We start from the raw sequence: 25,588 nt of genomic DNA, 5'->3' as shown, positions 1-25,588 counted from the left end.
GCCCAGAGCAGTGAGCAGCCCTAGTCCGGGGAGCAGTTGGGGTTAGGTGCCTTGCTCAAGGGCACCTCAGTCATGGCCTCAGGTCTGTAAATCGAACCCACGACCCTCCGGTCACAAGACCAGTTCCCTACCACCAGGCCATGACTGCCCTGTATATACATAATAATAAAATATATATATATATAAATATTATACACACACACACACACACACACACACGCACACACACACACACACACACACACACACACACACATATATATATATTATATATTAAATATTAATTTAAGTTTGAATGATGAATGAATCAATGAACATAATCATAAACTTCAACATCTTGTTTATTTTTCCACCAGTCTACTACACAGACCAATATATGTGTAGTGTGCAGAAAACAGTTCAGAACATTGGAAATTCTGATCAAAAATGTTTAATTTTGGGAGTTTTGCTCAGGATATTGGAAGAATTGAAGTAAATCAGAAGATGTTTTTTAATAGCATTTTAGCAATTTCTTTAATTTCCCAGGCTTCTGCCACAGGCATCTCCATAGTGCCTAGAAGTGGTCTTCTGCATGCTCAAAGCAAATGACTGGATCTTCATCATCTATAGATTCATCATCTATAATATGAGCTGTCACACCAAGATAATTCTTGTTGCTAACAGAGGTCCAGTGATCCCCAGTCAGAGCCACATTTGTGGCGCTCTTCACAATAACCTGTTTTACTTCTTTCCTCATCATACAGCTGCTGGATTTTCTACGACATTGTCTTTCTCGGGTGAGTTTCCCAAAACGTTCTTAGCGCCAAGTACTTCGTTACCTCATTCTTACGTACGAGGTTAAGAAGTACTTGGCGCTAAGAACGTTTTGGGAAACTCACCCCTGGACGGTAGTTCGTAACTTGCATCAGTTGACGCAATTCGCAGCGCTTCTTGTAAGTCTTTATCTTCGACCACAGAGAGCGGACAACACAAATAATGTGACGCGTCATGTATAAACGCGTGCGGAGTCGCGCGCTACGGCCACTCGCGAAAGTTTAATCCAGTCTTAATGGTCCAATGAAGGTCATTTAAAAACCAGGACATTTCCTCACAGGATGTGAATTACGGACGTTTGGTCACCCTATCGTATTAGGAATACATTTAGCAGCTAAGTTATCATTACTGACCTGCACGTTAAGCTGGGCATACACTGTGCGATTTTTGGCCCATTTTCAGCCGATTTTTCACTCGTTTCGGCTCAATCGCGTGTCGTGTATCGTATAGTTTACACAGGTAAACGAGGAGCGATTCACACCTCACGACCAACTCCCGATCAGAAATCGCAGCGTCGCAAGAATATCAAACATGTTTGAAATTCAAATCGCTCCTCGTGAGAGTATCGCACTGTTGAAGCAGCTCCACGAGCCGACTCTCCCTGCGATTTAGTCGTACAGTTTGAGCTGGAGCAGAGTACACGATTTAAAATATCAGTGTACGCCCAGCGTTAGCCCCAACATGTTTTGCGTTGAGGTGGTAATGAAGGGTGGAAGTGCTCCTGTGATAAGCGAACTCCTTCCTACATAAAGTGTAAATAACACTATGTTTGTACTTCCATCTGGAAGTTTATATTTAAATTTCCCATCCACCAGCGTAGCCTCTTCAGTCATTTCCATCATGCTCATCTTATTGTGCGTCCATATAATCTGTATGCCCGGAACTCGCGCACTGAGAAACATTCCACGGTGCAAAAGTGTCTCGTCCGTTAAATGCGTTAAAATGCGTTAATTTTTTTAGTGCGTTAATTTTCCTGTAATTAATTAATCGAAATTAACGCGTTAAAGTCCCACCACTAATATATATATATATATATATATATATATATATATATATATATATATATATATATATTTTCCCATGATGCCAAAAAAATTCTACTACCACCCAAGAGTGGGTAGTCTTTGTTTATCCCCCGGTGCAAATGTAGACAGATTCTGCTGTACCATTTTTCAAAAATCCACATTGAAGTCTTAATATGTTCTTAGGGCTTGGAGATAAATTTATCAGAAATTGGTTATCAGTTTCTCAGAAATCTCCCATAATTCCAAAAGACTGCTGCATGAGAGTATGAACCCTTAACTATCATCACAGTAAGTTTGCACAGATTGCACTGTACCATTTCCTCATAAATCTATTTTAGGTTCATAATGCATTTAGGCGAATTAAAGCACGCATATCAAATAGGCTGAATTAGGACATCAATTTATCAGAAATCATCCACTATAGTTTGTGACCATCTCTTTAATTTCCCTAATCAACTATGTGCATAAGACAATCAATTTGTAAAAATTAAAAATCAGGTTACTCAAATGATCATTTTTGCTTGCTGTGGAACTTTGATCATGATTACAATGACAAAGAACTCTAGAAGCTTCTCTGGCCTCATATACCCATGATGCCTTGCAGAGATATGCCAGAGAAAGGCTCTAGATAGAACATGCTGATGTAGGTTCACCAGCAAAAGACCAACTGGCCACATATCTGCATATTCCCACTGAGGCCAACTCTGATATGGGCAGAAATGTATTTAAATGGTTAAATACATGAGTACATGCCACACTGTGTACAGTGGAAAAGAAGAGGAAATTGCAGGCAAAACTAGCATCCACTTCTAAAACATGCCGTTTCAGACTTGAGGTAAGAAGTTTCAAGGAATACGTCACATATAAACACAAAAAACAAAACATCAACTAACTAGTCAGGAGCAGCCAGCATAATTTCAGCAAGCTCTGATTTCATTATTTCTAGGAGGACTCCTACAATGTTCCTTGCCAAATGCTGGATGTGTTCAAAACATTCTTTCAGAGGACATACTGTAAACCCAAAGAATCATGGATAAAATAAGACCACCGTAGCTGCACCTCTCCAGGTGACCAGTAAGCTGTTGAGAACCTGACAAAAGAAGCTTCTGCAGGTCATTTCCTAGACATTGACCTACAATCTCATAAGCACGAAACCTGCTGGCACCCAAATGGGGCGTGTGATGGAGCTACCCTTCACCACAATGTACACAACATAAGTATTGACATTGATTTCATTATGTAAGTTAATAACTAAATGAAGACACATAGGATGCAATTTACTTTTTATTGAGTAATATTAATCAGCTTACCAAGGGAGAACCTGCACAGAAAAAAGGAAAGGTTATATAATGTATGTAATGAAAAATGTTCATTTTATTTGAGCAATACCGGTGACTGGTATGCAGAGAAAGGCAGCCATGTTGTTTTGTTGAGAAAACAGATTGGGTTCTGTAGAGTCAGGGTTGCCAGGTCCTACAAAAATATCCTACACAAATTCAGTGTAAAACCCGCCCTTCAGTCAATAACTTTAGGGTTTGGGCTAGTTTAGGCTTCTGAAGGGCCTAAACTAAAATTGACTATTATATCGGGATCGATTCTTAGTTTTGATTTGTAACTCCTGCCCAAAAAACTGCAGCCAGCAACCCCAGAATTTTTACCTGCGGCTGGATTTTCAAACCAGCCCAATTTGGCGTGAAAACTGCGAACCTGGCAACTATGTGTAGAGTGCTTTTATGGGTTGGGTTTTACCACCAAAAATCCAGGAAGTGACATCACACCACTTCCTGTGTAGCACTATAAAAGGCCTGATGAGAATTGTTTGAGCATGTTTTTGGTGGGAGAGTATGTAATGCTGAAAGTAAGAAATGATCTTGATGCTTGAACTGTGCAGTGTGACAATTGATGTGAGGAACTTGTGAACTATCACATTTTGGGTTTTTTATGTCTTGGTTTTTTTCTGTAAATAGTTTTCTTGCCTCTACATGGGGATTAAATAAACACATGCTACTTCTTGACACCCTGCCTGAACCAGACCCTGTGCCTTGTCTGCCGGTCACTCACAGGGCGAACAGGTCAAGGCCATGCAGAAGTGTCAGAATGTTATGTTTCTGTGCGGGATGCAGGATTTGATGTGTTAAACCATGAGTGGTAACAGAGGGTGGTCTTTCCCTGGAGGTCATACATAGGCATAGTGGGGGAAGTGTGACTCAAGGAGTCCCCATTGAAATGGGCTAAAACTGACCGTTTGTGTTTTGGTTTATCTGTGTATTTGCCAGGCTTGCTTGGACTCATTTTGCAGCATGTTGTGTAGTGGGAAAGACTACGTCTTCAGTTCAGAAAGAAGGTAGAGACACAGAGGTGGGGGTCCTGTGTGTAAATGTACTATGTTGGTTATATCATCAAACAAATTCCCACAGATTAACCTGTTGTTGATAACTGCGGTTCCTTTGATATGCGCTGGGTGTTAAAGGAAGAGGAGTTTGGTGTAGGGTCTCTTCTGTTTTCCTCTCTTCCCCTCTGCTTTCTTGCACATTGAGACACCCTGCACTGGTCTGTATAACTGTTTCCATGAGAATAACTACCTTTTCATACATTGATTTAGAATAGTACTGTTTGATAATAAATTAATCTAGTTGTTAATAGATAAATCTAGTTAATTGCTTAACCAACTTTTCTTAGTTATATCCATAGCAGGCCAGATTAACTCCTAATAAGTATCAGATAAAGGTAAATGTATAATAACACCTATTCCCTATAAAATACTTAATCTGTTGCATACGTTTTATATGCCAACCCCTTAGTAACTGTAGCTGTATAGTAAACCTCTGACAAAGCAGGCTACTGTTTATAGCAAGGAACTTTGTGAAGTTGGTTAGTTATATCCCGTAACCTACAGTGAGCTATTGGATAAGTGAGTTCCCTTAACCTTTATTTAAACCTTAACCAAAGCTATTACATATTATGCACATTAGTCCTTCATCTGCACCTATTTCCATCTTTAGTTGTAGGTAAGCAGGGTTGAGGAGTTAAGCATCAAAACAAAAACCCATACAGCCAACCAAGATGAGCTCTGTTCAGGCAGAAGACTCAGATGCAGTAGTAGAGATGGTGTACAGGAACCCAACCCTTTCTCCAAGACACAGCACACGCCCCCTACTGGCCTCCATAGGACCAGGACAGAGGAGAGCAGGATGAAAAGTGGAACAGTCACGTACAATCCTGCAGATACAATCCTGTCTTCACTAACGTGTTTACCCACCACTCAAGCTTGGTTGGTTCTTCCTTCAGGGTGCAGATGTCTGGCTAAACAACAATGAGGGAAAATGAAACATGATTAAAAAATGCAAAGAATCCACGTGTGCCGGTCATTCACCACTTTTCTTGAAGGATTTCAGTGTGGATCTGCAAACCCTTGTGTATCAGCAGGGTCTCAGAGGAAGAGGCATGATGGGCAGGAAGACGGCTCCTCCCCCTTGTCGAAGGTCTGCCCGCGGCGTTTACTAGAGGAACCCCTTCCTGCACGTGTCCCACTTGAACAGCTCCTTGCTGCTGAGTGTGTGTTCCTTTATGTGCTTGTGCAGGCAGGCTGTCTGTTTGGTTGTATCATGAGCATTTGGGGGAATTTCCACTACACTCAAATATAACCCAATCTTGTATGTTTATTATGTATGGTGTATTCTTAATTTAGCTGTGACTGTAGTTAGTAGACTACTGTAAAATCTTTATTATCATTGTGCAATATTGTGTGCTGATGGTGATATTGTGCAATGAACCCAAGTGTTGGTTGGCTTTTCCTGCTCCCTGTAACAGGTGATGCCTGAAACTTTACAATGTTATTCATGTCCCAGCTTGTGCTTTGAACCAGCTACTTCATCAAGGTGGGGCTTTACATCTGATAGTGTCAGAGGTATTTTGTGTGTGTGTGTTTTTAACATGTTGTCTTCTCACTCACTCAGGTGCAGGTTTAAAAATGCTGGAAACACTGTCTCTCTGCCGTGCTACAGGCAATCATGCTCGACTGACTGACATCGCCAAAACGAAACCTAACTCAAATCCGACCACAAGGGGGTAGTAAATCAACAAAATATAATCACAGGCCTTTCTTATGAACATTTCTCAGTATCGCAGTACATGTACTCTGCCTCCAACCTGGCTTGAAACCCCTGTTCTCAGTGTCCACCTTACGTTTAGCCATTTTTGAGGAGGGGGATAGCTGAACGTTGATGTCTGCTTTGACTGCTGATTTAGGTTTATACTTTCGCGAGTGACCATAGTGCGCGACTCCGAATTTTAATGTTGCTTTGTGTTGCAGGTTTGAAAAGTGCTGGAATTTAGGCTAAAGTACTTGAAAATGCTTGAAATTGTAACTACTTCGTTTCACAACAAATTGCTGTATTACGTTACGTTAACAAATACGAGCCTCTTGTAATTCCAGGACGAAACATGAGAGATCATGAAGACGTTAAGATTGAGCGTTTTGAAAATAAAAAACAACCATTAAATAATGTGATAAAAAGCGAATTATTTCGAACCATTTCGAGTATATGTATAAATATTTAACTTAATTAAGTTTAACGTGCTGGGAAATATTGAAATGGACCTTTAAAGTGACGTACAAGTGCTTTAATTCCACCTTATAAAGGTGTATGAACCCTGCAAACATGACTTTGTTCATTGCGTTGAGGCGTGGCGCGCGCAAAGTTACAAAATTTGAGATGTGCACGACCTCGAGAATCGACAGCACGCGAGACCCTCGCGCACAGGCAGAGCCACTGCGATTACGTCATTTTCGCCGCGCGGACCCTCGCGGGCCTTGACTTTGACATATGTGTTTTAGATGAACTGAATCATTAGAATCAGTTCACTAAATAGATTCCTTCAAAAGATTCGTTCACCGAATCGTTAAGTGCTTGGCAGGACTCCGACACACCTGGGTCACTCCACTATAATGGTTCAAATTGGACTTTGACATTTTCAAATTTTTTGCTTAAATGTATAATTTCTCTGTATACATCACAGCATTAAGGATATTTTTACCAATCAGAAAATCACATTTCCTCATCTCAGGCATTAGCTCTTTATTATTATTGGTCATTTTTTCAAGATCTGGGCAATGTTTTTCTTCAACCCCATTACGTACACAGTGGAAGCTCTCTGAATATGATCATAAAATGCATTTCTGAAGAAATCAATATTTTCATATTCATCAGATATCCTCAACACTAATTCAATAACTGTGAATACAAAAATGATATAGAATCTCACTTTTTTGCAATACTAAAGTCTGAAATGTCCCTTTTCATGAAAGCGCTCTTGTCATTTTTCATTAAAAGTGTGGTTCAACTAAAGAATCTTCACAAAAATCAATAAGCTTATAATAACTCAACATTTTAGACAGAAGTCAACAAACATTAAATTACTTTTCAATGCATTTTTTTAAAATTATGTATTAAAATGTAGGTGTGACGGGGTTGAGACTAGGGTAACGGGGTTGAAGATGGTAATGGGGTTGAAAGGACAAACAGGGCTTAGAGGACAGGATGCTGGAAATTCTGTCAGTCATCATTTCAGTCATCTTCACTTGGACCTGGCATGGAGTTGGGTTTAGGGGGATACTGCCCCTACTATACCTCAGTGAGAAGGTGAGCTCCTATCTTTGCATGTAGAAGAGCAGGTAGGCTGTTCTTGCCCTGCGCTTAAGGATTGCTGGCTCATTCATTTTTGAAACCTTTGAATCATTGAATGTTAACCAGCTTTCTCCTTTCTCCTCAGCTACGTCACTGATGTAGTGCCTTGTCAGGGTGGCAAGATGTCATTAGTCACTTTAGTTTCTACTGCATGTTTGTGGATAATGTCAGACTGCTCACCACTGAAAAATTTGCAACAGGGCAGATGTAAGAGAAGGAGGAAACCCTGAGTGTCTCTCCCTCCTTTTTCAGCTGAAGCAAACACATCATCAGGAACTCATGGGCATCCTGTGGAAGACAGTACATCAGAAGAGCATTGCTCCTGGACTTCAGCAGCAACAGAGTGAGAAAATAAAGAAGGTTGTGTGCAGTTCCTGCAGACTACTGCATGTGGTTCTGATGTGTTCTGAATGGCTCAGAGGTTGTTTAACTGAACCTGTTCGTAGTCCTCTCCAAACGCAGGGCATCTGACTGAAATACAGGCATTCAGGGCTCTCAGGAGCTTCTTCTTCTGTGAAGAGCTACGACTAGTGAGCCTGCCTTGCTGCAAATCTGCAAAACATCTACGCACGGTAACAGGGAGACCAATGTGGTTTATTTCTCTCTGCATCACAACACCTCCCTAAGCACTCATATTTGAACAGTTCAGTTAGACACGTGAATCCTCTGTTCCTGATCTGGTACCTGAGCATCTGGCAGCTGGATGTCCGCTTAGCAATCGACCCCCCACCCCCCCCTCAACAACTTTCGTTCCATTGATGTGTATCAATCTGGTAGCCCTCCGCTATAATTGGTATTCAAGAAGTAGCTCCCAGTTTCAAAAATGTTGGTGACCCCTGCAGTAGACACTGCAGGATTCAAGATACCATTGAGTCAGACTACTACTAAACTACAGGAGTCCATGTCATTATCTAGTGTTTTTGTAAGTTAGACATTTGCCAAGAAGCACAAATAACCATCGACAGACATACCATTTAAAGAACAACCTCAAGTGGTATCAGCTGAGTTAGTGCTCTGGTAAGAACTCAACAAACAGGTGGGTCTTCAGTCTACGCTTGAAGATAGCAATAGACTCTGCAGTCCTAGCAGCTTATGGAATATTGTTCCACCATCTTGGAGCCAGGACGGAGAATAGTCTGGAGCTTTGTCTTCCATGAGACTTTAAGCATGGAGTTTCAAGTCGAGCCATCTTGAGTTTCTGAGTATTCGCTGTACGGATCGGCTTTTGACCATGGACATCATGTAGGGAGGGGCCAGTCCATTTTTGGCTTTGTAAGCGAATGTAACAGGCAGAGCTGTCACAGGGCTGCCTAGTGGTTTCTGGGCTTGGGCAGCCACCGTAGTTAGGGAGTGGCTTCCCCCCTCCCCTCTGTGTTGCGCGGGTTGGTTGGTCATTTAGCACCAGTATATATACCCAGTGAGCACGCTTTGGGCTAAGCTCGTGCTTCCCTTATTATTTGGGCCGTGTTACTGCGGGACTTGCTGCTGAGACGGTGTGCTAAGGTATGTCTGTCGTTTCCGTGCCTTGTATATGTTTAATGTGCTTTTAAAGTGACGCGAACCCATTGATGTATAGGGGATTCTGCCGGAAAGCAGGCGTCCTCCCTCTGTTGTCGCACCACGCTGCTAGCCGTTAGCTGCAGCCTAAACGTGGAACGTCGCGTATAAAGTGGCCGTTTACATTGATGTGAGTGCTACTGGCTGAAAGGTAGGCATTTGGAGTTACTTTCCACCTATTTGTTTGGGATTTAACCATTATAGGATGTACAGCGAGTTACGTCATGTTTAGGTATATCCCTTGGCGTGCTTGAAAACGGGTGTGCTTAGAAAACCGCGTCGTAAGGCACGGGAATCCTGGTTTTATTATCTCAGACACTGGAAGCATTGCAATTGGAGCAAGGGGTCCTATGTAATGGTAAATCAAGCTTGAAGGTATGTGGGCTCAGTAGATGTGGTTTTTCATATCACTTGTTTAAATATAGCTTATTTTTAATTTACTTAAAATGTCGTTTTTAATTAGGAGTTCTGGAGTGTCGCCACGGGAAGGGCCTAGGTGGCGCTGAGCAGAGCCTCCCCTAGTCTTCTGCTGTTTTGCCTTGGTTGTTTTGTGGGGGTTAAATCAGCGTTATAATGTTTCAGTTATTTTGTTTATTTGATTATAATTAAACTTTTTGTGATTCTTCTGTTTATTTAGTTTAGTTCTCTTGATTTTGTTTCTTTTGAATTAACCCCTGAGCGGTATTGGATTTCTTTTCTTTGTTCTATGTGAACCTGATCTCTCTTTTTTTTTAATTAACATTAGGGATACTGGCTGCAGTGAGTTTTAAAGTTATAATAGTGTATTAATCATTCATGTCTTTTATCTGTTCGTCAGAATACTTCTGTGCACGGGTGTTTCCTGGATGGCTGGTTACCCTTCGGGGATAATCATTCACTTTTACACTTTGTCTGCTGTGGTTGGAGTCATCACCTTTTGAGGTTTTTGGAAGCTGTGTGTGTGTGTGTGTGGTACAGTCGTTACCAGGATAATCATTGAAGGTCTGAAGCCAGTTTTAAGTATATGTATGATAATACTACAATGAGACCTAGCACTGCCAGTACCCCTGTGTTGGTATTTTAACAATTTTTACTTTATTCTAAATTGTGATTTTCTTAAAACCAAGTTATTAATAAAGCTGTGCATTTTAGTGTTATTTCCAATTTTACCTTTAAGTAAAAAGTTGTACACTGAACCAAATTTTACGTCTCTGCCCTTTTCTTTAAATGAACCTGTGTGCTTTTGGGTTATATTTCCTGGGGTGAAACTCCCCAGGTGGCGTAGTCGAGCTTACAGCTCACCTTAACAAGGGTCACATTTGTGGCGTATAGTCGGCAGGATTTGAAACAGAGACGTATTTTTGGGAGTTCAGTTGTATTTCTTTTGGTTATTTTGGTTTAAAGGCAAAACAGCAGTTGGTGTTGGTCCCAAGGATTTTAGTTGGGTACCTGTAGGGAGGTCCTTAAAGCTAACCCAGTGATTTTTATTTCCCACCTCTTCTCTATTCCACTTTTTTTTGTTTTACCATGGCCAGTGAGCTCCAGGAAATGAGAGAGCTGGTAAGACGGCTGCAGGCAGATAATGAGCGCCTGTTGCAGGAGAATGCTGCTTCCCAGTCTCAGCCAGGCCCCGGTAGTGGTGGTGAGTCTCAAGAGACTGTGAGTAACCCTGTTCCAGTTGAGAGGTTGCTGTATATTCCCCGTGAGCGTAAATGCCCAGTGTTTAGGGGCAGGGCTGGTATAAGTATCGAGGAGTGGAGTGAGGAGGTACAGGCTAGCATCCGTGCACGCCGTTTGGCACCCCTTGACCAGGCCTATTTTATGCTAGATCATCTTGAAGGAGAAGCTAAGGATGAAATAAGGTATAGGCCTAGGGTGGAAAGGGAGGACCCACAGAAAATTTTATCTATACTTCAAGAGCTATATGGGTGTTCAAGGTCATATGTTGCCTTGCAGGAGAGCTTCTTTTGCCGTAAGCAACTGGAAGGGGAGTCTTTGCAGGAATACTCGCATGTCCTTTTGGCTCTCATGGATAAAATAAAGCAGTGTGCATCTTATGTAGTGCCTAATGCTGATGTGTTGGTTCGTGACCAATTTGTGGAGAATGTTAATGACTCTGCCCTCCGTAGGGAACTGAAGCAGTTGGTCCGTCAGACACCAGAGCTTTCCATGCTACAGATACGGGCAGCGGCTATCCGATGGGAGCGTGAGAGTAGGCCAGATGATGGGAGAGGTAGGAGCCATTCTGTCCCCTCAATGTGTGCGCTGCAAATGTCTAGGGAGACTTATGGGGTTCGACGTTCTGCAGATAATTTTAAATCTTCTGAGATGACAGAATTAAGAGCTATGCTACTCAAACAACAAGAACAGATTAATCAGTTAACACAGAGTATTGCTAGCTTGTATGCTTCTCCTCGGCCTACTGGTCCTAGCAGCCGGCCTAATGTAATTTGTAGGCGGTGTCAAAAGTCCGGACACTATGCTAGAGACTGTGATAATGAGCGTGTTCCAGCGCACCCAATAGGGGCTTTCCATCCGGGCCGTGTTGCCCCTAGCTCTCAGCCGGCGGAAAACTAGCTCCCTCCAGTGTGCAGAGCCACACATTGGGAGGGGACAGTACTGGCTCTGCCTCACAGCACTCTCCACCTCAGTTTACCGCTCCATCCTTAGTTGGACAGTGTCCAAAAGTGGCTATCCGGTTGGGGGGAGTGGTGGTTAATTGCTTGCTTGACACGGGGTCGATGGTTTCAACCATAGTTGAAAGTTTCTTTCGTCAGCACATTCAGGGAGACTTGCATTCCTGCCAGTGGTTACAGCTTCGTGCCGCTAACGGGCTAGAGATACCTTATGTGGGCTACGTGGAGCTAACTGTGGACGTACTTGGAAAGTCCATTCCTAGAAGGGGTTGGCTGGTAGTTAAGGATCCTCCAGGTTCTAATACGTCACCTATAGTCCCGGGCGTTTTGGGTATGAACGTCATCAGAGAATGCTATCAGGAGCTCTTTTGCCAGCATGGTCCTGCATTGTTTGATCTTCCCCCAGTTGTACATGCGTCCTCACCTTGGCAGCAAGCCCTGCAGTACTGTCATCAGGCTTCTGATGGGCCCTCAACTGTAGACACAGGGGTAGCTAGAGTAAGGGGACGGAGACCTGTTCGAATACCAGCCGGTACGTTTAAGATGGTTGCAGCCACGTGTTCCAGTCAGCTCAGTGAGTGCAGTACAGGGGTCCTAGTTGAACCCTCGGATACTTTGGGTGCCTTACCTGATGGTCTGTTAGTTGCTGTCTCTTTGGTTAAGGTAGTTCGAGGGACCGTCTATGTACCGTTGGTAAATGTGGGTTGCTCCAGTGTTTCTTTGCCTCCACATTGTCCCTTAGCATCACTGACCGGTGTACAGGTTGTGAGTCTGCCGGCTGGAGTTACGGAGGTGAGTGAACCCTCTATGGTGGTTGCCCAAGTTCAGGCCCATACTGTTCAGTCCAGTCCAATACTGGAGCAGATTGAGGCTTTAGATCTGTCTGTGCTGTCTCAAGTAGACCAGGAGAAGGTACGGTCTCTTCTTTGTAAGCATGCGGCAGTGTTTTCCTCCTTCGAAGGTGATATCGGTTGTACTGGGTTAATTTCACATGACATTCCTTTGTTGGATGATGTACCAATAAGACAGAGGTACAGGCGTATCCCTCCATCCGATTATGACTCTGTCAAGGCTCATATTCACCAGCTGCTTGAGAGCCAGGTTATTCAGGAGAGTTGTAGCCCTTATGCTTCACCTATTGTCCTGGTTAAGAAAAAAGATGGTAGCCTCCGCATGTGCGTTGATTATAGGCAACTTAACAACAAAACTAGGAAGGATGCATTCCCTCTGCCTAGGATTGAAGAGACTTTGGATGCACTATCAGGGGCCCAGTGGTTTTCAACCATGGATTTGGCTAGTGGCTACAACCAGATCCCAGTTAATGAGGCTGACCGTCCAAAGACAGCTTTCTGTACTCCCTTTGGCCTATTCCAGTTCAACCGTATGCCTTTCGGGCTGTGTAATGCCCCTAGTACCTTCCAGAGACTGATGGAAAGGATGTTTGGGGACCAAAACTGTCAATCATTGTTGTTATATCTTGACGACATCATTGTATTTTCTTCAGACCTGGATCAGCACCTGAGCCGTTTGGAGTTGGTTTTGAATCGACTAGGTCAAGCAGGCCTGAAGGCCAAGTTGGAAAAATGCTGTTTCTTTCGACGTCAAGTTCGGTACCTGGGCCATCTGGTCTCTGATAAAGGGGTGTCTACCGATCCTGAGAAGGTATCTGCTGTGGCCAACTGGCCCCGTCCCACTTCAGTTTCTGAGCTACGTTCATTTCTTGGCTTCGCCAGTTATTATCGGCGTTTCATTCAGGGCTTTTCAAAGATGGCTGCCCCATTGCATCGCCTAGTAGCTGAAGTGGGAGGGACCAAGATTAGGAAAGGTCATGGGCCTAGGTTGTTAGATCTCTGGGTAGAACAGTGTGAGACCAGTTTTCAGACACTGAAACGTAAGCTTGTGGATGCACCTACACTTGCTTTTGCTAACTTCTCTCTCCCATTTATTTTGGAGGTCGATGCCAGTCACCAGGGCTTGGGAGCTGTATTGTCCCAGGAGCAGGATGGTCGAGTGCGCCCCGTTGCTTATGCGAGTCGTAGTCTAAACCCTAATGAGAAGTTGTACAGCTCAATGAAGTTGGAGTTTTTGGGGTTGAAGTGGGCTATGACGGAGAAATTTCGTGAGTACCTTTGGGGCCAGGAGTGTATTGTCTGGACAGACAATAACCCGTTGAGTCATTTGGACACAGCCAAGTTGGGTGCTACAGAACAGCGTTGGGTTGCCCAACTGTCGGCGTTCCATTATACCATCCGTTACAGACCAGGTCGTGTAAATAAAAATGCTGATTCTTTATCTCGGCAGAGAATTTCCGTTCCAGAGCAGTTGCAGGGTTCAGGATCGACAGGTGTGACCTTGCCTTTGGCCCTTCGGCAGCAAGCTAGTAAAGAAACCTCTATGCAAGCGGTAGCCCAGCTTTCTATGGCTGCTTTTCCGTCCCGTGAGCCGGGGGAGTTGAAGTGTTTACAGGAAGCCGACCCAAGCATTCATTCTTTTAATTCTTTTTGGCAGGGGGGCAGACCACCTAGTCGGGATGAGAGGGAAGACTTGTCAGCCCGGACTCAGGGGTTCCTGCGTCAGTGGGATAGAATTGTGCTGCGTAATGGCCTGCTGTATCGCAAAATCCTGAAGCCGGATGGTGGGGAGGAGGTCTTACAATTTTTGCTTCCGGAATGTCTGCAGGAGGAAGTGTTGCTACAACTGCATGACCATCACGGCCATCAAGGTGTAGAGCGGACCACATTATTAATAAGGGAGCGATGTTATTGGCCTGGAATGGCAAATGATATCAAGCGGTGGTGCCAGCAATGTGAACGGTGCACCCTTGCTAAACCCCCACATAAGCAGTTGCGTGCTCCAATGGGACACCTTTTGGCCTCAAGACCAAATGAGGTAGTAGCCATTGATTTCACTTTTTTGGAGCCTGCTAGGGATGGGACTGAACAGGTTTTAGTTATAACCGATGTGTTCTCCAAGTTTACTCAGGTGATCCCTACTCGAGATCAAAGAGCTCCTACAGTGGCCAGGGTGTTGGTTCAGCACTGGTTTTATCGGTTTGGTGTTCCTGCACGGTTACACTCAGACTGTGGTTCGAGCTTTGAGAGTTCCCTGGTTCGGCAGCTTTGTGATCTGTATGGGATACAGAAGACGCGAACTACCCCATACCACCCGCAAGGGAATGGCCAGTGTGAGCGATTTAATCGCACCATGCATAATCTGCTGCGCACACTATCCCAGGAACAGAAGAGCCGTTGGCCAGATTATCTGCCGCAGCTAGTCTTTAATTACAACTCCTCTATCCATCAGTCTATGGGGGAATCGCCACATTTTCTTTTGTTCGGGCAAGAGCCTCACCTCCCAGTGGATTTCCTGTTGGGTAGGGTTCAGGAAACTGAAGGTAGAACTGTGGGTGATTGGGTTCAGGAACACCAGAGACGTCTTCAGGTTGCTTTTAAAGGGGCAAGGGAGAGGTTGTTGGCTGCAGCACAACGCCGTAAGGAACGTCACGATCATGGCTTATTAGCTGACCAGTTGCAGGTAGGCCAGCTGGTTTATCTACGGGATCATTCAGTTCGTGGACGCACGAAAATTCAGGATGCTTGGAGTCCAGTCATTTACAGGGTGGTAAGGGCACCTGAACCTGGGGGTGTGGTGTATTCTGTGGCCCCGTTGCGAGATTTGGGACAGACCCGGCAGGTACACAGAGTAATGTTAAAGCTAGCTCCTCCAAACCCTTCTGTAGCTTCTCCTCCAGTAGAAATCCCAAGCCTGGTGGGGGATGCAGAACAGGAGGAAGAGTCAGGTCAGTGGCTTGTTGTAGGTGCTCCTCAAGCCCAGTCTCAGGGTTCCCTTCCTATTGTTCCATCAGGGGACAACCCAGTTGAAGTCATTCCCTCCTCTAGTGCCGAAACTAGTTTCGAGGCCCCTGTTGTATCGGAGGTAGAAGTTGGTGATTTGGGGCTAGACACGAGGCGACGAACAGCTCGAGTAACAGCAGGGCAGCATAGGAACCCTCATCGGTTGCCTATGTCCACGGCGCAGGTAGCTCCTAACGCTACACCCTTGGTACCTGGTTCACACAGTATGGCAGTAGCCTGTTTTAGACCTTGGGATTAGTCCCTTGTGTTAAGTTTTCGGCTGTGTTTTGTCGACGGGACGCCGACACAAAAGGTGGGGGCAGAATGTAACAGGCAGAGCTGTCACAGGGCTGCCTAGTGGTTTCTGGGCTTGGGCAGCCACCGTAGTTAGGGAGTGGCTTCCCCCCTCCCCTCTGTGTTGCGCGGGTTGGTTGGTCATTTAGCACCAGTATATATACCCAGTGAGCACGCTTTGGGCTAAGCTCGTGCTTCCCTTATTATTTGGGCCGTGTTACTGCGGGACTTGCTGCTGAGACGGTGTGCTAAGGTATGTCTGTCGTTTCCGTGCCTTGTATATGTTTAATGTGCTTTTAAAGTGACGCGAACCCATTGATGTATAGGGGATTCTGCCGGAAAGCAGGCGTCCTCCCTCTGTTGTCGCACCACGCTGCTAGCCGTTAGCTGCAGCCTAAACGTGGAACGTCGCGTATAAAGTGGCCGTTTACATTGATGTGAGTGCTACTGGCTGAAAGGTAGGCATTTGGAGTTACTTTCCACCTATTTGTTTGGGATTTAACCATTATAGGATGTACAACTTACAGCGAGTTACGTCATGTTTAGGTATATCCCTTGGCGTGCTTGAAAACGGGTGTGCTTAGAAAACCGCGTCGTAAGGCACGGGAATCCTGGTTTTATTATCTCAGACACTGGAAGCATTGCAATTGGAGCAAGGGGTCCTATGTAATGGTAAATCAAGCTTGAAGGTATGTGGGCTCAGTAGATGTGGTTTTTCATATCACTTGTTTAAATATAGCTTATTTTTAATTTACTTAAAATGTCGTTTTTAATTAGGAGTTCTGGAGTGTCGCCACGGGAAGGGCCTAGGTGGCGCTGAGCAGAGCCTCCCCTAGTCTTCTGCTGTTTTGCCTTGGTTGTTTTGTGGGGGTTAAATCAGCGTTATAATGTTTCAGTTATTTTGTTTATTTGATTATAATTAAACTTTTTGTGATTCTTCTGTTTATTTAGTTTAGTTCTCTTGATTTTGTTTCTTTTGAATTAACCCCTGAGCGGTATTGGATTTCTTTTCTTTGTTCTATGTGAACCTGATCTCTCTTTTTTTTAATTAACATTAGGGATACTGGCTGCAGTGAGTTTTAAAGTTATAATAGTGTATTAATCATTCATGTCTTTTATCTGTTCGTCAGAATACTTCTGTGCATGGGTGTTTCCTGGATGGCTGGTTACCCTTCGGGGATAATCATTCACTTTTACACTTGGTCTGCTGTGGTTGGAGTCATCACCTTTTGAGGTTTTTGGAAGCTGTGTGTGTGTGTGTGTGGTACAGTCGTTACCAGGATAATCATTGAAGGTCTGAAGCCAGTTTTAAGTATATGTATGATAATACTACAATGAGACCTAGCACTGCCAGTACCCCTGTGTTGGTATTTTAACAATTTTTACTTTATTCTAAATTGTGATTTTCTTAAAACCAAGTTATTAATAAAGCTGTGCATTTTAGTGTTATTTCCAATTTTACCTTTAAGTAAAAAGTTGTACACTGAACCAAATTTTACGTCTCTGCCCTTTTCTTTAAATGAACCTGTGTGCTTTTGGGTTATATTTCCTGGGGTGAAACTCCCCAGGTGGCGTAGTCGAGCTTACAGCTCACCTTAACAAGGGTCACATTTGTGGCGTATAGTCGGCAGGATTTGAAACAGAGACGTATTTTTGGGAGTTCAGTTGTATTTCTTTTGGTTATTTTGGTTTAAAGGCAAAACAGCAGTTGGTGTTGGTCCCAAGGATTTTAGTTGGGTACCTGTAGGGAGGTCCTTAAAGCTAACCCAGTGATTATTTCCCACCTCTTCTCTATTCCACTTTTTTTTGTTTTACCATGGCCAGTGAGCTCCAGGAAATGAGAGAGCTGGTAAGACGGCTGCAGGCAGATAATGAGCGCCTGTTGCAGGAGAATGCTGCTTCCCAGTCTCAGCCAGGCCCCGGTAGTGGTGGTGAGTCTCAAGAGACTGTGAGTAACCCTGTTCCAGTTGAGAGGTTGCTGTATATTCCCCGTGAGCGTAAATGCCCAGTGTTTAGGGGCAGGGCTGGTATAAGTATCGAGGAGTGGAGTGAGGAGGTACAGGCTAGCATCCGTGCACGCCGTTTGGCACCCCTTGACCAGGCCTATTTTATGCTAGATCATCTTGAAGGAGAAGCTAAGGATGAAATAAGGTATAGGCCTAGGGTGGAAAGGGAGGACCCACAGAAAATTTTATCTATACTTCAAGAGCTATATGGGTGTTCAAGGTCATATGTTGCCTTGCAGGAGAGCTTCTTTTGCCGTAAGCAACTGGAAGGGGAGTCTTTGCAGGAATACTCGCATGTCCTTTTGGCTCTCATGGATAAAATAAAGCAGTGTGCATCTTATGTAGTGCCTAATGCTGATGTGTTGGTTCGTGACCAATTTGTGGAGAATGTTAATGACTCTGCCCTCCGTAGGGAACTGAAGCAGTTGGTCCGTCAGACACCAGAGCTTTCCATGCTACAGATACGGGCAGCGGCTATCCGATGGGAGCGTGAGAGTAGGCCAGATGATGGGAGAGGTAGGAGCCATTCTGTCCCCTCAATGTGTGCGCTGCAAATGTCTAGGGAGACTTATGGGGTTCGACGTTCTGCAGATAATTTTAAATCTTCTGAGATGACAGAATTAAGAGCTATGCTACTCAAACAACAAGAACAGATTAATCAGTTAACACAGAGTATTGCTAGCTTGTATGCTTCTCCTCGGCCTACTGGTCCTAGCAGCCGGCCTAATGTAATTTGTAGGCGGTGTCAAAAGTCCGGACACTATGCTAGAGACTGTGATAATGAGCGTGTTCCAGCGCACCCAATAGGGGCTTTCCATCCGGGCCGTGTTGCCCCTAGCTCTCAGCCGGCGGAAAACTAGCTCCCTCCAGTGTGCAGAGCCACACATTGGGAGGGGACAGTACTGGCTCTGCCTCACAGCACTCTCCACCTCAGTTTACCGCTCCATCCTTAGTTGGACAGTGTCCAAAAGTGGCTATCCGGTTGGGGGGAGTGGTGGTTAATTGCTTGCTTGACACGGGGTCGATGGTTTCAACCATAGTTGAAAGTTTCTTTCGTCAGCACATTCAGGGAGACTTGCATTCCTGCCAGTGGTTACAGCTTCGTGCCGCTAACGGGCTAGAGATACCTTATGTGGGCTACGTGGAGCTAACTGTGGACGTACTTGGAAAGTCCATTCCTAGAAGGGGTTGGCTGGTAGTTAAGGATCCTCCAGGTTCTAATACGTCACCTATAGTCCCGGGCGTTTTGGGTATGAACGTCATCAGAGAATGCTATCAGGAGCTCTTTTGCCAGCATGGTCCTGCATTGTTTGATCTTCCCCCAGTTGTACATGCGTCCTCACCTTGGCAGCAAGCCCTGCAGTACTGTCATCAGGCTTCTGATGGGCCCTCAACTGTAGACACAGGGGTAGCTAGAGTAAGGGGACGGAGACCTGTTCGAATACCAGCCGGTACGTTTAAGATGGTTGCAGCCACGTGTTCCAGTCAGCTCAGTGAGTGCAGTACAGGGGTCCTAGTTGAACCCTCGGATACTTTGGGTGCCTTACCTGATGGTCTGTTAGTTGCTGTCTCTTTGGTTAAGGTAGTTCGAGGGACCGTCTATGTACCGTTGGTAAATGTGGGTTGCTCCAGTGTTTCTTTGCCTCCACATTGTCCCTTAGCATCACTGACCGGTGTACAGGTTGTGAGTCTGCCGGCTGGAGTTACGGAGGTGAGTGAACCCTCTATGGTGGTTGCCCAAGTTCAGGCCCATACTGTTCAGTCCAGTCCAATACTGGAGCAGATTGAGGCTTTAGATCTGTCTGTGCTGTCTCAAGTAGACCAGGAGAAGGTACGGTCTCTTCTTTGTAAGCATGCGGCAGTGTTTTCCTCCTTCGAAGGTGATATCGGTTGTACTGGGTTAATTTCACATGACATTCCTTTGTTGGATGATGTACCAATAAGACAGAGGTACAGGCGTATCCCTCCATCCGATTATGACTCTGTCAAGGCTCATATTCACCAGCTGCTTGAGAGCCAGGTTATTCAGGAGAGTTGTAGCCCTTATGCTTCACCTATTGTCCTGGTTAAGAAAAAAGATGGTAGCCTCCGCATGTGCGTTGATTATAGGCAACTTAACAACAAAACTAGGAAGGATGCATTCCCTCTGCCTAGGATTGAAGAGACTTTGGATGCACTATCAGGGGCCCAGTGGTTTTCAACCATGGATTTGGCTAGTGGCTACAACCAGATCCCAGTTAATGAGGCTGACCGTCCAAAGACAGCTTTCTGTACTCCCTTTGGCCTATTCCAGTTCAACCGTATGCCTTTCGGGCTGTGTAATGCCCCTAGTACCTTCCAGAGACTGATGGAAAGGATGTTTGGGGACCAAAACTGTCAATCATTGTTGTTATATCTTGACGACATCATTGTATTTTCTTCAGACCTGGATCAGCACCTGAGCCGTTTGGAGTTGGTTTTGAATCGACTAGGTCAAGCAGGCCTGAAGGCCAAGTTGGAAAAATGCTGTTTCTTTCGACGTCAAGTTCGGTACCTGGGCCATCTGGTCTCTGATAAAGGGGTGTCTACCGATCCTGAGAAGGTATCTGCTGTGGCCAACTGGCCCCGTCCCACTTCAGTTTCTGAGCTACGTTCATTTCTTGGCTTCGCCAGTTATTATCGGCGTTTCATTCAGGGCTTTTCAAAGATGGCTGCCCCATTGCATCGCCTAGTAGCTGTAGTGGGAGGGACCAAGATTAGGAAAGGTCATGGGCCTAGGTTGTTAGATCTCTGGGTAGAACAGTGTGAGACCAGTTTTCAGACACTGAAACGTAAGCTTGTGGATGCACCTACACTTGCTTTTGCTAACTTCTCTCTCCCATTTATTTTGGAGGTCGATGCCAGTCACCAGGGCTTGGGAGCTGTATTGTCCCAGGAGCAGGATGGTCGAGTGCGCCCCGTTGCTTATGCGAGTCGTAGTCTAAACCCTAATGAGAAGTTGTACAGCTCAATGAAGTTGGAGTTTTTGGGGTTGAAGTGGGCTATGACGGAGAAATTTCGTGAGTACCTTTGGGGCCAGGAGTGTATTGTCTGGACAGACAATAACCCGTTGAGTCATTTGGACACAGCCAAGTTGGGTGCTACAGAACAGCGTTGGGTTGCCCAACTGTCGGCGTTCCATTATACCATCCGTTACAGACCAGGTCGTGTAAATAAAAATGCTGATTCTTTATCTCGGCAGAGAATTTCCGTTCCAGAGCAGTTGCAGGGTTCAGGATCGACAGGTGTGACCTTGCCTTTGGCCCTTCGGCAGCAAGCTAGTAAAGAAACCTCTATGCAAGCGGTAGCCCAGCTTTCTATGGCTGCTTTTCCGTCCCGTGAGCCGGGGGAGTTGAAGTGTTTACAGGAAGCCGACCCAAGCATTCATTCTTTTAATTCTTTTTGGCAGGGGGGCAGACCACCTAGTCGGGATGAGAGGGAAGACTTGTCAGCCCGGACTCAGGGGTTCCTGCGTCAGTGGGATAGAATTGTGCTGCGTAATGGCCTGCTGTATCGCAAAATCCTGAAGCCGGATGGTGGGGAGGAGGTCTTACAATTTTTGCTTCCGGAATGTCTGCAGGAGGAAGTGTTGCTACAACTGCATGACCATCACGGCCATCAAGGTGTAGAGCGGACCACATTATTAATAAGGGAGCGATGTTATTGGCCTGGAATGGCAAATGATATCAAGCGGTGGTGCCAGCAATGTGAACGGTGCACCCTTGCTAAACCCCCACATAAGCAGTTGCGTGCTCCAATGGGACACCTTTTGGCCTCAAGACCAAATGAGGTAGTAGCCACTGATTTCACTTTTTTGGAGCCTGCTAGGGATGGGACTGAACAGGTTTTAGTTATAACCGATGTGTTCTCCAAGTTTACTCAGGTGATCCCTACTCGAGATCAAAGAGCTCCTACAGTGGCCAGGGTGTTGGTTCAGCACTGGTTTTATCGGTTTGGTGTTCCTGCACGGTTACACTCAGACTGTGGTTCGAGCTTTGAGAGTTCCCTGGTTCGGCAGCTTTGTGATCTGTATGGGATACAGAAGACGCGAACTACCCCATACCACCCGCAAGGGAATGGCCAGTGTGAGCGATTTAATCGCACCATGCATAATCTGCTGCGCACACTATCCCAGGAACAGAAGAGCCGTTGGCCAGATTATCTGCCGCAGCTAGTCTTTAATTACAACTCCTCTATCCATCAGTCTACGGGGGAATCGCCACATTTTCTTTTGTTCGGGCAAGAGCCTCACCTCCCAGTGGATTTCCTGTTGGGTAGGGTTCAGGAAACTGAAGGTAGAACTGTGGGTGATTGGGTTCAGGAACACCAGAGACGTCTTCAGGTTGCTTTTAAAGGGGCAAGGGAGAGGTTGTTGGCTGCAGCACAACGCCGTAAGGAACGTCACGATCATGGCTTATTAGCTGACCAGTTGCAGGTAGGCCAGCTGGTTTATCTACGGGATCATTCAGTTCGTGGACGCACGAAAATTCAGGATGCTTGGAGTCCAGTCATTTACAGGGTGGTAAGGGCACCTGAACCTGGGGGTGTGGTGTATTCTGTGGCCCCGTTGCGAGATTTGGGACAGACCCGGCAGGTACACAGAGTAATGTTAAAGCTAGCTCCTCCAAACCCTTCTGTAGCTTCTCCTCCAGTAGAAATCCCAAGCCTGGTGGGGGATGCAGAACAGGAGGAAGAGTCAGGTCAGTGGCTTGTTGTAGGTGCTCCTCAAGCCCAGTCTCAGGGTTCCCTTCCTATTGTTCCATCAGGGGACAACCCAGTTGAAGTCATTCCCTCCTCTAGTGCCGAAACTAGTTTCGAGGCCCCTGTTGTATCGGAGGTAGAAGTTGGTGATTTGGGGCTAGACACGAGGCGACGAACAGCTCGAGTAACAGCAGGGCAGCATAGGAACCCTCATCGGTTGCCTATGTCCACGGCGCAGGTAGCTCCTAACGCTACACCCTTGGTACCTGGTTCACACAGTATGGCAGTAGCCTGTTTTAGACCTTGGGATTAGTCCCTTGTGTTAAGTTTTCGGCTGTGTTTTGTCGACGGGACGCCGACACAAAAGGTGGGGGCAGAATGTAACAGGCAGAGCTGTCACAGGGCTGCCTAGTGGTTTCTGGGCTTGGGCAGCCACCGTAGTTAGGGAGTGGCTTCCCCCCTCCCCTCTGTGTTGCGCGGGTTGGTTGGTCATTTAGCACCAGTATATATACCCAGTGAGCACGCTTTGGGCTAAGCTCGTGCTTCCCTTATTATTTGGGCCGTGTTACTGCGGGACTTGCTGCTGAGACGGTGTGCTAAGGTATGTCTGTCGTTTCCGTGCCTTGTATATGTTTAATGTGCTTTTAAAGTGACGCGAACCCATTGATGTATAGGGGATTCTGCCGGAAAGCAGGCGTCCTCCCTCTGTTGTCGCACCACGCTGCTAGCCGTTAGCTGCAGCCTAAACGTGGAACGTCGCGTATAAAGTGGCCGTTTACATTGATGTGAGTGCTACTGGCTGAAAGGTAGGCATTTGGAGTTACTTTCCACCTATTTGTTTGGGATTTAACCATTATAGGATGTACAACTTACAGCGAGTTACGTCATGTTTAGGTATATCCCTTGGCGTGCTTGAAAACGGGTGTGCTTAGAAAACCGCGTCGTAAGGCACGGGAATCCTGGTTTTATTATCTCAGACACTGGAAGCATTGCAATTGGAGCAAGGGGTCCTATGTAATGGTAAATCAAGCTTGAAGGTATGTGGGCTCAGTAGATGTGGTTTTTCATATCACTTGTTTAAATATAGCTTATTTTTAATTTACTTAAAATGTCGTTTTTAATTAGGAGTTCTGGAGTGTCGCCACGGGAAGGGCCTAGGTGGCGCTGAGCAGAGCCTCCCCTAGTCTTCTGCTGTTTTGCCTTGGTTGTTTTGTGGGGGTTAAATCAGCGTTATAATGTTTCAGTTATTTTGTTTATTTGATTATAATTAAACTTTTTGTGATTCTTCTGTTTATTTAGTTTAGTTCTCTTGATTTTGTTTCTTTTGAATTAACCCCTGAGCGGTATTGGATTTCTTTTCTTTGTTCTATGTGAACCTGATCTCTCTTTTTTTTAATTAACATTAGGGATACTGGCTGCAGTGAGTTTTAAAGTTATAATAGTGTATTAATCATTCATGTGTTTTATCTGTTCGTCAGAATACTTCTGTGCACGGGTGTTTCCTGGATGGCTGGTTACCCTTCGGGGATAATCATTCACTTTTACACTTGGTCTGCTGTGGTTGGAGTCATCACCTTTTGAGGTTTTTGGAAGCTGTGTGTGTGTGTGTGTGTGTGTGGTACAGTCGTTACCAGGATAATCATTGAAGGTCTGAAGCCAGTTTTAAGTATATGTATGATAATACTACAATGAGACCTAGCACTGCCAGTACCCCTGTGTTGGTATTTTAACAATTTTTACTTTATTCTAAATTGTGATTTTCTTAAAACCAAGTTATTAATAAAGCTGTGCATTTTAGTGTTATTTCCAATTTTACCTTTAAGTAAAAAGTTGTACACTGAACCAAATTTTACGTCTCTGCCCTTTTCTTTAAATGAACCTGTGTGCTTTTGGGTTATATTTCCTGGGGTGAAACTCCCCAGGTGGCGTAGTCGAGCTTACAGCTCACCTTAACAAGGGTCACACAAGCATCAAGGTTTTATATCTGATGCGTGCCGCTACTGGAAGCCAGTGAAGAGAGCGTAGCAGAGGAGTCACATGTGAGAACTTGGGGAGATTGAAGACCAGTCATGCTGCAGCATTCTGAATTAGTTGTAGAGGTCTGATGAGGGTGACAGGAGCACTGATAATCAGCTGCTGATAACCAAAAATCCCATAACGGTCGAATCTGAAATCCTGATGGTTGTCCACGGTGATGATGAATAGTCCACGGATGGTGATTCTTTCTGGCTTTCCTCACAGTTCCTTGCACACTGACAATGGTGATTGTTCTAATAATCCCGACGATCAGTTCTTGATGTTGTTAAGTCCTCTGGTCTTGATACTTATAGTCAAGACTCTTCGTTACTTTGATGCAGGCCACGGCACTAGCGCTGGCAAAGTGGTGAAGGGTAAGCTACAAATACAAAGAAAAGATTAGGTTGAAGGGACGTTGACAGTAGCATGTCCATTCTTACTGAAATTGTGAACCTGTTCCCATGACTCACCTCTGCATCTATCCAGTAGAATTGTTGAGCACCCACCAGTGCTCACTCTGCCACCCACTGTAGATGGACTTGTGCTGAAGCTTCACCTCCACCACCTGCATTTTATGGGTTTTGCATCGTCAAAGTAGCAAAAAACTCATTTTGGTCTGGGGGCCGAATACAACTTAATCGGACCTCAAGGGGGCCAGACCAGTAAACTCATTACAAAAAATTACATGGAACTAATAATAATCAATCAATCAATCAATCATCAGTTATTCATATACAGTGTTGCAAATAACAATAATTATTTATAATATAATTATTATTATAATAATAATGCATTATTTTTAACAGTGTTAGGTAATGGCGTCATTTTGTCAGTAAAGGGATAATATAATTAATTACTTTTCCTGTCGTTACAACGCCGTTGACGTTACTGGTCATTAAAAGCGGTGCGTTACTATATATTGATATACTAACAGTAATGCGAGCGGACCGCTGCCCAGGCTAGTGAGGAGTAACAGATCTCGATAGGTCACAAGTTCTCGGT

General features: G+C 45.0%; 3 long non-coding RNA genes across 11 annotated transcripts; all 3 read left to right on the top strand.

Annotated features, from left to right (window-relative positions):
- The first annotated feature begins 3,663 nt into the window (after window positions 1-3,663).
- LOC143483241 (uncharacterized) lies at window positions 3,664-6,865 on the top strand. Of its 2 annotated transcripts, none has more exons than XR_013122447.1 (3): window positions 3,664-3,742; window positions 4,115-4,196; window positions 5,265-6,865. It is a non-coding gene; the product is annotated as an uncharacterized LOC143483241 (long non-coding RNA). The 2 variants fall into 2 exon arrangements; XR_013122448.1 differs by lacking the exon at window positions 5,265-6,865 and adding an exon at window positions 4,841-5,215.
- Window positions 6,866-8,888: 2,023 nt separating this feature from the next.
- LOC143483124 (uncharacterized) lies at window positions 8,889-10,535 on the top strand. 3 transcript variants are annotated; one of them, XR_013122398.1, is made up of 3 exons: window positions 8,889-9,233; window positions 9,315-9,457; window positions 9,900-10,535. It is a non-coding gene; the product is annotated as an uncharacterized LOC143483124 (long non-coding RNA). The 3 variants fall into 3 exon arrangements; XR_013122397.1 differs by lacking the exon at window positions 9,900-10,535 and adding an exon at window positions 9,546-9,865; XR_013122399.1 differs by lacking the exon at window positions 9,900-10,535 and having other exon boundaries at window positions 8,931-9,028; window positions 9,102-9,233; window positions 9,315-9,538.
- A 4,443-nt stretch (window positions 10,536-14,978) lies between these two features.
- LOC143483187 (uncharacterized) lies at window positions 14,979-24,899 on the top strand. Of its 6 annotated transcripts, none has more exons than XR_013122434.1 (5): window positions 14,979-16,303; window positions 16,392-16,534; window positions 16,623-23,376; window positions 23,465-23,607; window positions 24,049-24,899. It is a non-coding gene; the product is annotated as an uncharacterized LOC143483187 (long non-coding RNA). The 6 variants fall into 6 exon arrangements; XR_013122433.1 differs by lacking the exon at window positions 24,049-24,899 and adding an exon at window positions 23,696-23,979; XR_013122435.1 differs by lacking the exon at window positions 24,049-24,899 and having other exon boundaries at window positions 14,979-16,098; window positions 16,172-16,303; window positions 23,465-23,688.
- The last annotated feature ends 689 nt before the right edge of the window (window positions 24,900-25,588 follow it).

This window comes from Brachyhypopomus gauderio, chromosome 19 (assembly GCF_052324685.1).
Source record: "Brachyhypopomus gauderio isolate BG-103 chromosome 19, BGAUD_0.2, whole genome shotgun sequence".
Lineage (NCBI taxonomy): Eukaryota > Metazoa > Chordata > Actinopteri > Gymnotiformes > Hypopomidae > Brachyhypopomus > Brachyhypopomus gauderio.
This window is presented reverse-complemented; position numbering and strand designations above follow the sequence as displayed.